This window comes from Callospermophilus lateralis, chromosome 14, assembly GCF_048772815.1.
Source record: "Callospermophilus lateralis isolate mCalLat2 chromosome 14, mCalLat2.hap1, whole genome shotgun sequence".
NCBI classification, from domain to species: domain Eukaryota; kingdom Metazoa; phylum Chordata; class Mammalia; order Rodentia; family Sciuridae; genus Callospermophilus; species Callospermophilus lateralis.
In genome coordinates this window covers 59370254-59376738 of record NC_135318.1, presented here as the reverse complement: position 1 = coordinate 59376738, position 6485 = coordinate 59370254, and positions in this window count along the sequence as shown.

The following is a 6485-nucleotide window of genomic DNA, read 5'->3' as shown; positions in this document are numbered from 1 at the left end:
AACACCAAAGGCTTAAGGACCCCCAAACGAGGGTGTGAGCTCTATTTTTCTGGAGGGCTGGGCCAGCCAAGCCGATTAGGGGCCCCAGAGCAGCTGTGGGCCGAGGGAGGCCGCTGGGGGTGAGGGGATTCAAACAGCTCTTTCCCACCCTCTCCCCCACCAGCCTGCTCTGTGTAAAAATTCCAAACTCCCAATCAAACCCCCTTCTCTTTTCTCCTTTCATTCACCTGCCCATCTTCCTCTCCTCTTCTCTCCTTTTCTATCCAAACTCATAATTAATCGCTCAAGGCAAAAGTAATGAATGTTAATTGGCCATCTGTAGGAAGACTAATTAAAATCTACCACGCTGGGGTTTCAAACATACCTATAGCAACGGAGTGAATCGGGAATGAGGCGAGGAGGGGCTGAGGTAACAGCTGAAAGACTGCAAAACACCATTGGGCTTAGGTGTGAGGAACGACGCCAGAGAGGGGCCGAGATGCTGGAGAGAGGGAGAGATGGAGACAGAGGAAAAAAAAAAACCCGTCCTCAACTTGCGGCTGCCATGGCAGGGCCTGGCATTTTGTCCCTGTTCTGTTTTGAGTTTCACAAACACATTTACCCATTTCCTTCTTGCTGGACGTGGCTTAAGGGGTGGCTGGAGTTTGTCAACACACAATTGTTGTCCCCAGTCGTGGGCCTAAACACACACATTTCTGCAGCAACACCTGCCCCATGTCAAAAATCACCCACATGCATGCGCGCGCACACACACACACACACACACACACACACTGGTTAATGCACACAAGCTGGTTAAATCTCATGCACACCTTTGCATGGATTCCTGCTTGTATGCAGTTATGAACCCAAAGCAACCCAGGAGCATAATATAGGATTTAGACACAATTATTTGTAATTGTATATATGTCCACTGGTGCACGCGTGTGTGGTTTAAACACGCATCCACAGTTACCAAGAACAAATGCTGATGTGTGCTCCTAGCAGTTTTCAAAGTTACAATCACATTCATACAACAGGCTCGTAAGTATGTGCACAGTTACACACCCAACCCAAGCCCACATCGACACACTTGCTCTCTGGCAAATTTCACATCAGCACTGTTATACACAGGTACACACACTATGGCACCCCTTCACGCATAAGTAAGGCTAAATGTTCAAGCCAACATATGACTATTAAGGTGGCAAAAGGTACACACACACACACACACACACACAAACACATACGGAGCTGGGGTTTTGGTTAGGCCCACATAGGGTTCATAGGCAACTATAAGAGTTTGGGTCTGGAACAAACAAACCCAGGCTGGTGGCCTCTGGTTCCCTTGAAAGGACTGGGCTTCAGCCAAGATCCAAGGTCTTTGGCTCCATCTCCTCTCTTAGAACCCTGACCTGGGCACCTTGAGTTTCCAAAGACTGCTTTAATGTCCTGACCTTTGGACATCAAAAAGGGATGGTAGAAGAGAGGACCTGAGATGCCCTGGGGTTAAGATGGGTGCTAAGGCCAGGGAGGGTAGAAGGTGCCAGCCACAGGGATGGGTGGCAGCTTTTGTGCTCTTGTCTTGAAGGGTCAGTTTTGTGGGTCAGGGGAGGCTTAAACTGGGTGGGAATGGCCTTGTGGGAAGAGAGCAACATGGGAACTGTGACTTTTTGACCAGGGCTCCTCTTTGTCCTCACTTAGGGAAAAGGCTGCCTTCCTTATTGAATGAGTTTTGGAGCCTCCTCTGCATTACCATCAAGTCCCTCTGTGATAAACTTGGATTAAAGCAGAAAAAAGGGCAAATACAAGAATGAAAGTTCTCACACCTGGGGGTTCTGGAAGGGTGGGTATGAGAACATGGAAAGGACCATCAGACAGGTGAGAACAGGGTTCTACCCAGGGATTCTCACAAGAGAGGGCTAAGCACTCTTGTCTTCCAGGTTTGGTGCCAACTCTCTGTTCCTGGAGATTCTTACACCTTTTGCAACCCACAGTCAGTTCCCAAATCTCATCATCATGTCAAGCAAGGAAAGTAGCTGGGAGAAGGACAGGCCAGAGGAGGGCAAGGTGCTCAGTGCCCCAGAGGGACCTGGATGCTGGGTGCATCCCCAGAAACCAGAGTCAGACACAGAAACCTCTCAGCTATAATAAGAATGAAAGGAATCCCTGACATCCCCGGTGTGACCCATACCCATCAGGCCAGATGTTCATCTCCACCCCTCTGGGGTCCATGGAACCCTGCTATCTGATGTCCCCCTCAGACAAGTGAGGAGAGTCAGTTGCTTCTAGGAGAATTGACTGCTCAGGCCTACCAGGCTGAAAGCGGCCAAGGCAGGCTGCAGAAGCCAAGCCCAGTGGGCTAGCTCTTAACCCTGGGCAGCCCCAGGCTGGACCTACCCAGGAAGGGAAGGAGCAAAACTGCTTCCCAAGGCATGGGCTTCCCGGAGAGCCTTCAGGGTCTTCGGGGATCTCCTTCTGCCGACTAAGGCCTCAGAATTCTTGGGGAGGAACAGGCCCACATGCACACACACACACACTCTCTCACACTCACACACACAACCCTATGACAGCTTCTACATTTGGAGCTGACAGATGTGCAAGGTAACAGCTCCGCACCGCCTGTGCAGCTGAGGCCCCGGCGTCGCGAACGGGATTATTTCCAGCAAGGCTCAGGGCGGCTGCGTGAGTGTGTGTGTGTGTGTGTGTGTGTGTGTGTGTGTGTGAGAGAGAGAGAGAGAGAGAGAGAGAGAGAGAGAGAGAGAGAGAATGAGTGTGTGTGGCTTCTCCTGCCATCGCTCTATTGCTCTCCCTCCATCTAAATCTGTCTGTTGTGTCTTTGAATCCTCTTGCTTTCCTCCCTGGGGCTCCTATTTCTGGCCCCTGTCTCCATCTTCCTCTTGTGGTCCTCTCAGCCTGTCTCAGTCTTTGCCTTTGGCTGTGTCTGTTTCTGTTCTCTGCCTGGATATTCCAGAGAGCGGACTCACCTCCTTTCAACTCCCCCACTTTGCCCCTTGTCCCTTGCTTTCTCACTCAGGCAAGTCACAGGATGGACTATTCATGAAGCTCCACTTTGTTCCAGAAAATAAGCAGCTGTCCCTGCCCTTTGCACCAGGGCTCCTGCCCAGAGTGTGTTTGGATGTGTGGGGATCTGGGCCTTTTCTAGAGCCAGGAAAGCAGCTCCTGGTTCGTCCCTGTCCTTCAGGCCTGGCCTTCTCTCCATGGGCCCACTGGTCCTGACACTCATCATTTATGGGCAAATTAGCATCTTAAAAAGCAGACCTCTTCTGCCTCCCAGTTTTCTCTTGCAATTTCCATACTTTACTTTCCAACTTTTACTACAGATTGAGCCCAGGGTTGACCCCAGGTCTGGCCTCCCTGTCACTCTGACCCTGGCCATAACTGATCCTTAATTCTGGCCATAGACTGACCCCACTTCCTATCCCTGACTCTGTCCCCATGAACTTCCCCTTCTCTCCAGGGCTGCCTTCTCAGGTTTCTGCCAGTACTCAGGTGGGTACCCAAGGCTCATAGCTCACTTTTAATACTCTGGTACCAGGGAGGATACACCTCATTGCACTGAATAAGAACCTGGGGTCAAGCAGAGGCAATGGGAGACTGAGAACTTTCTACTCCCCAGGCGATTCTGCTAAATCCCAGCTCTACCCACTTCCACAATAAGCATTTGTGGACTGCCTTTAAGGATTTCAAGGGGGACGGGCAGATTTTTTTTCTCCAAGATGCTGGAGTTGGGTGAGGCCCATTCAGCGGGGGCTTGCCTGCCAATGAAGGGCCCTTTCAACGTGTCTATACACCTGGCCGTAGCCACTGCTGCTTTCACTAGAGTTTACTCACTCTCACATTCATTCATTCACTTAGCAAACACCATTGCTGAGATGTGTGGGTCTGGTTAAAGGACGTGGAATACACCCAGCCTCTTGAGAAGGAGACCTTGTTCCCTGTTTTACATCTGGGGCCAGGTCAGAGAAGGAGAGGCCTTAGCAGCAGCCAAAGAGAGACCTGAACCAGAGTGTGGGCCAGGCAGAGTCCTGCAGCTCCAAGCAGACACCCCAAGTCTGGAAGGGAGAGTGGGTGGGGCCCTCTCCTCCCTGGCCTGGAGTTGGGGAGGCAGGCCTGTGAACCAAGTGGCCACTAGACAGCTTCAGTTTCTTAGCTGAGGCCCCAACTGAGCCCCAAAGGTGGGTCCCCCAAAAGAAGAAAGAAAATTCCTTCTCCTTCCCCTCTCCTCTTCCCCCAACTCCTCACTAAAAACAGAAGTCCCAGGCTCTCCAGCTCACACTCAAGACAGTTCACTCCCCCCTCGGCACCCCTGTCATTTACCCCACCCCCACCCCAGCTGACCCCAGAAGCTCTGAGTGACTACGCAGCTACATGGCTTCTAGACGATGTTCCTCAGCCCCCGTACCCCGGGTCACTGAGAGGTAAGACTGAAGGGGGCAGTGGTAGAGAGAGATGCCACCCCAGGGGCCTCCACTTGGGTAACTGGAAGTGCTCTTTGTCTACCTCCCAGGCATCATGTGGGATCCCAGGGGTGAGGGAGCGCAGCTGGGCTTTCCTGGTAGGTTCACACGGGGTGGCACACTTAGCTCCATGAGTCAGAATGACCACAGCCACAGGCAGTTGGTGCATAGACAGGAGGTCATGCCCTATGGGGAAGGGTGTGAATGAGGAGAAGGTTGCTCCCCAGGGCCCCGCTCCCTGGAGTGAGATATTAGGATGGAGTTTGTCTTGGGGGAATGGTGGAAAGAGTGGGGTAGGAGCAGCTGGCCTCTCCAGGTTTGGTTAACCATGAACCCGGTTCCAGCCTAGGTGTGGGGCATACATATCTATTCATGGGACAGGGATTGGGGGTGGGAGGGCACCCTTGACCAGCCTCATCCTAGCTGGTCATGCTCATAGACAGAGATGCTAGAGTTCCCTAGGGTGGGCTTGGAATATTCCTCTCCCACCTCTGCCTCTCACAGGCCAGCTGCTTGCCCCAAACCCCAAATCCCAAACCTCAAAAGATTTATCCAGTTCTTTCACACCAAAGACAAAGAGAAACATTTGTTTATCTTTTGGCTAATCTGTGGTCCTGCTCACCCCAGCAGCTGGGCTCTGGGCATGTGTAGGCATGTATTTATGTGTCTTCTTGCATGTGCTCATGTCTGAGGTAGTCGAGGCTGGACCATGAACTCCAGGAACACACACAGTTAGGCCCTGGAGGCTGGCACAAAAGTCTCCCTGCCTCAGTGGTGGGGGTCCTGGGATCAAGATCTAGGAAATCCCTTTCTGATCTTCCCAGTTCCAAAGGCACCTGAGAGTCCAGAATCCTGGATGGCATGGGGAGATAGGCCTCGTAAGCACTTAGAAGGCTCTGAAACCTGTGTTCTATGCTCAGAGAAGGCAAAGGCCAGGCATGAGAGGGCCTCGCCACCTCGTGGGGACATAAGCTACTCCTAAGGCCCTGGTCAGCCAGGCTGGAGGGTGGAAGAGGGTGAGTCAACCCTGCTGGACCTCCTACAGGGGAATGGGTTGGTACTGACTACCCTCATTGCCATGGGAGCGAGAGGCTAAGGGATGAAATGCACCCACCACTCACCAGGGCAGCAGAGGCAGCCCAGGCTTCTGCAGGTTCCAACTGCAGAGACTGAACCGGGTGCCACATGATGCAGCCTGACCATACTTGTCACACCTTAGAGGAAAGTTTACTGAAAGGAACTTTGGAGTTCATTTGCCCTAAGGAAATTGAAGTCCGGGGAGGGAGCAAGGCCTGGCTCAAGCCCTATGTGAAGGTTCTGGAGCCTAAAGTTCATGCATTCTCCTGTGAATTCATGATGAGTTATCTACATGGAACCCCAGTTCCAGGCCCACCCCAGGAGGCCTGCAATAGGGGCAGAGCAGTAGGAGTTTTTGCCACAGATCAGAAAGGGTAGGGTGTCTGGGCCACTTAGAGAGGAGGCTGCCAGTGGGGCTCCAGGACCATCTGGATCCTGATGCTGAAAGGTAATAATGTTGCCAGACACAGGGCACACCCACTTGTAATCCCAGCAGCTTGGGAGACTGAGGCAGGAGGATTGTGAGTTCAAAGCCTCAGCAAAACCAAGGCACTAAGCAACTCAGAACTTGTCTCTAAATAAAATACAAAATAGGGCTGGGGATGTGGCTCAGTGGTCAAGAGCCCCTGAGTTCAATCCCTGGTACCCACCATCCCCTACCAAAAAAAAAAAAAAGGCAGTAATGTTTTATCATCCATGGTGTAATGCCAGCACTGTGCTGAACACTTAAGAATATTAGGTCACTTAATATTCATAATGGCCCTTTGAGATAGTGTATTATAATCCACATTTATCAGAGAAGGAAACTAAAGCAGAGAATTGCCCTGGGTTACCACCTGGTAAGCCCCAGAGCAGGGATAAGCCCAGAGATTTTGACCCCAGTGAGGTCTGGGGCTCTGCTGGGCAAGGCAAGAGCATAAGTCACTTGTTCACTCCTTAGGGTCTCTG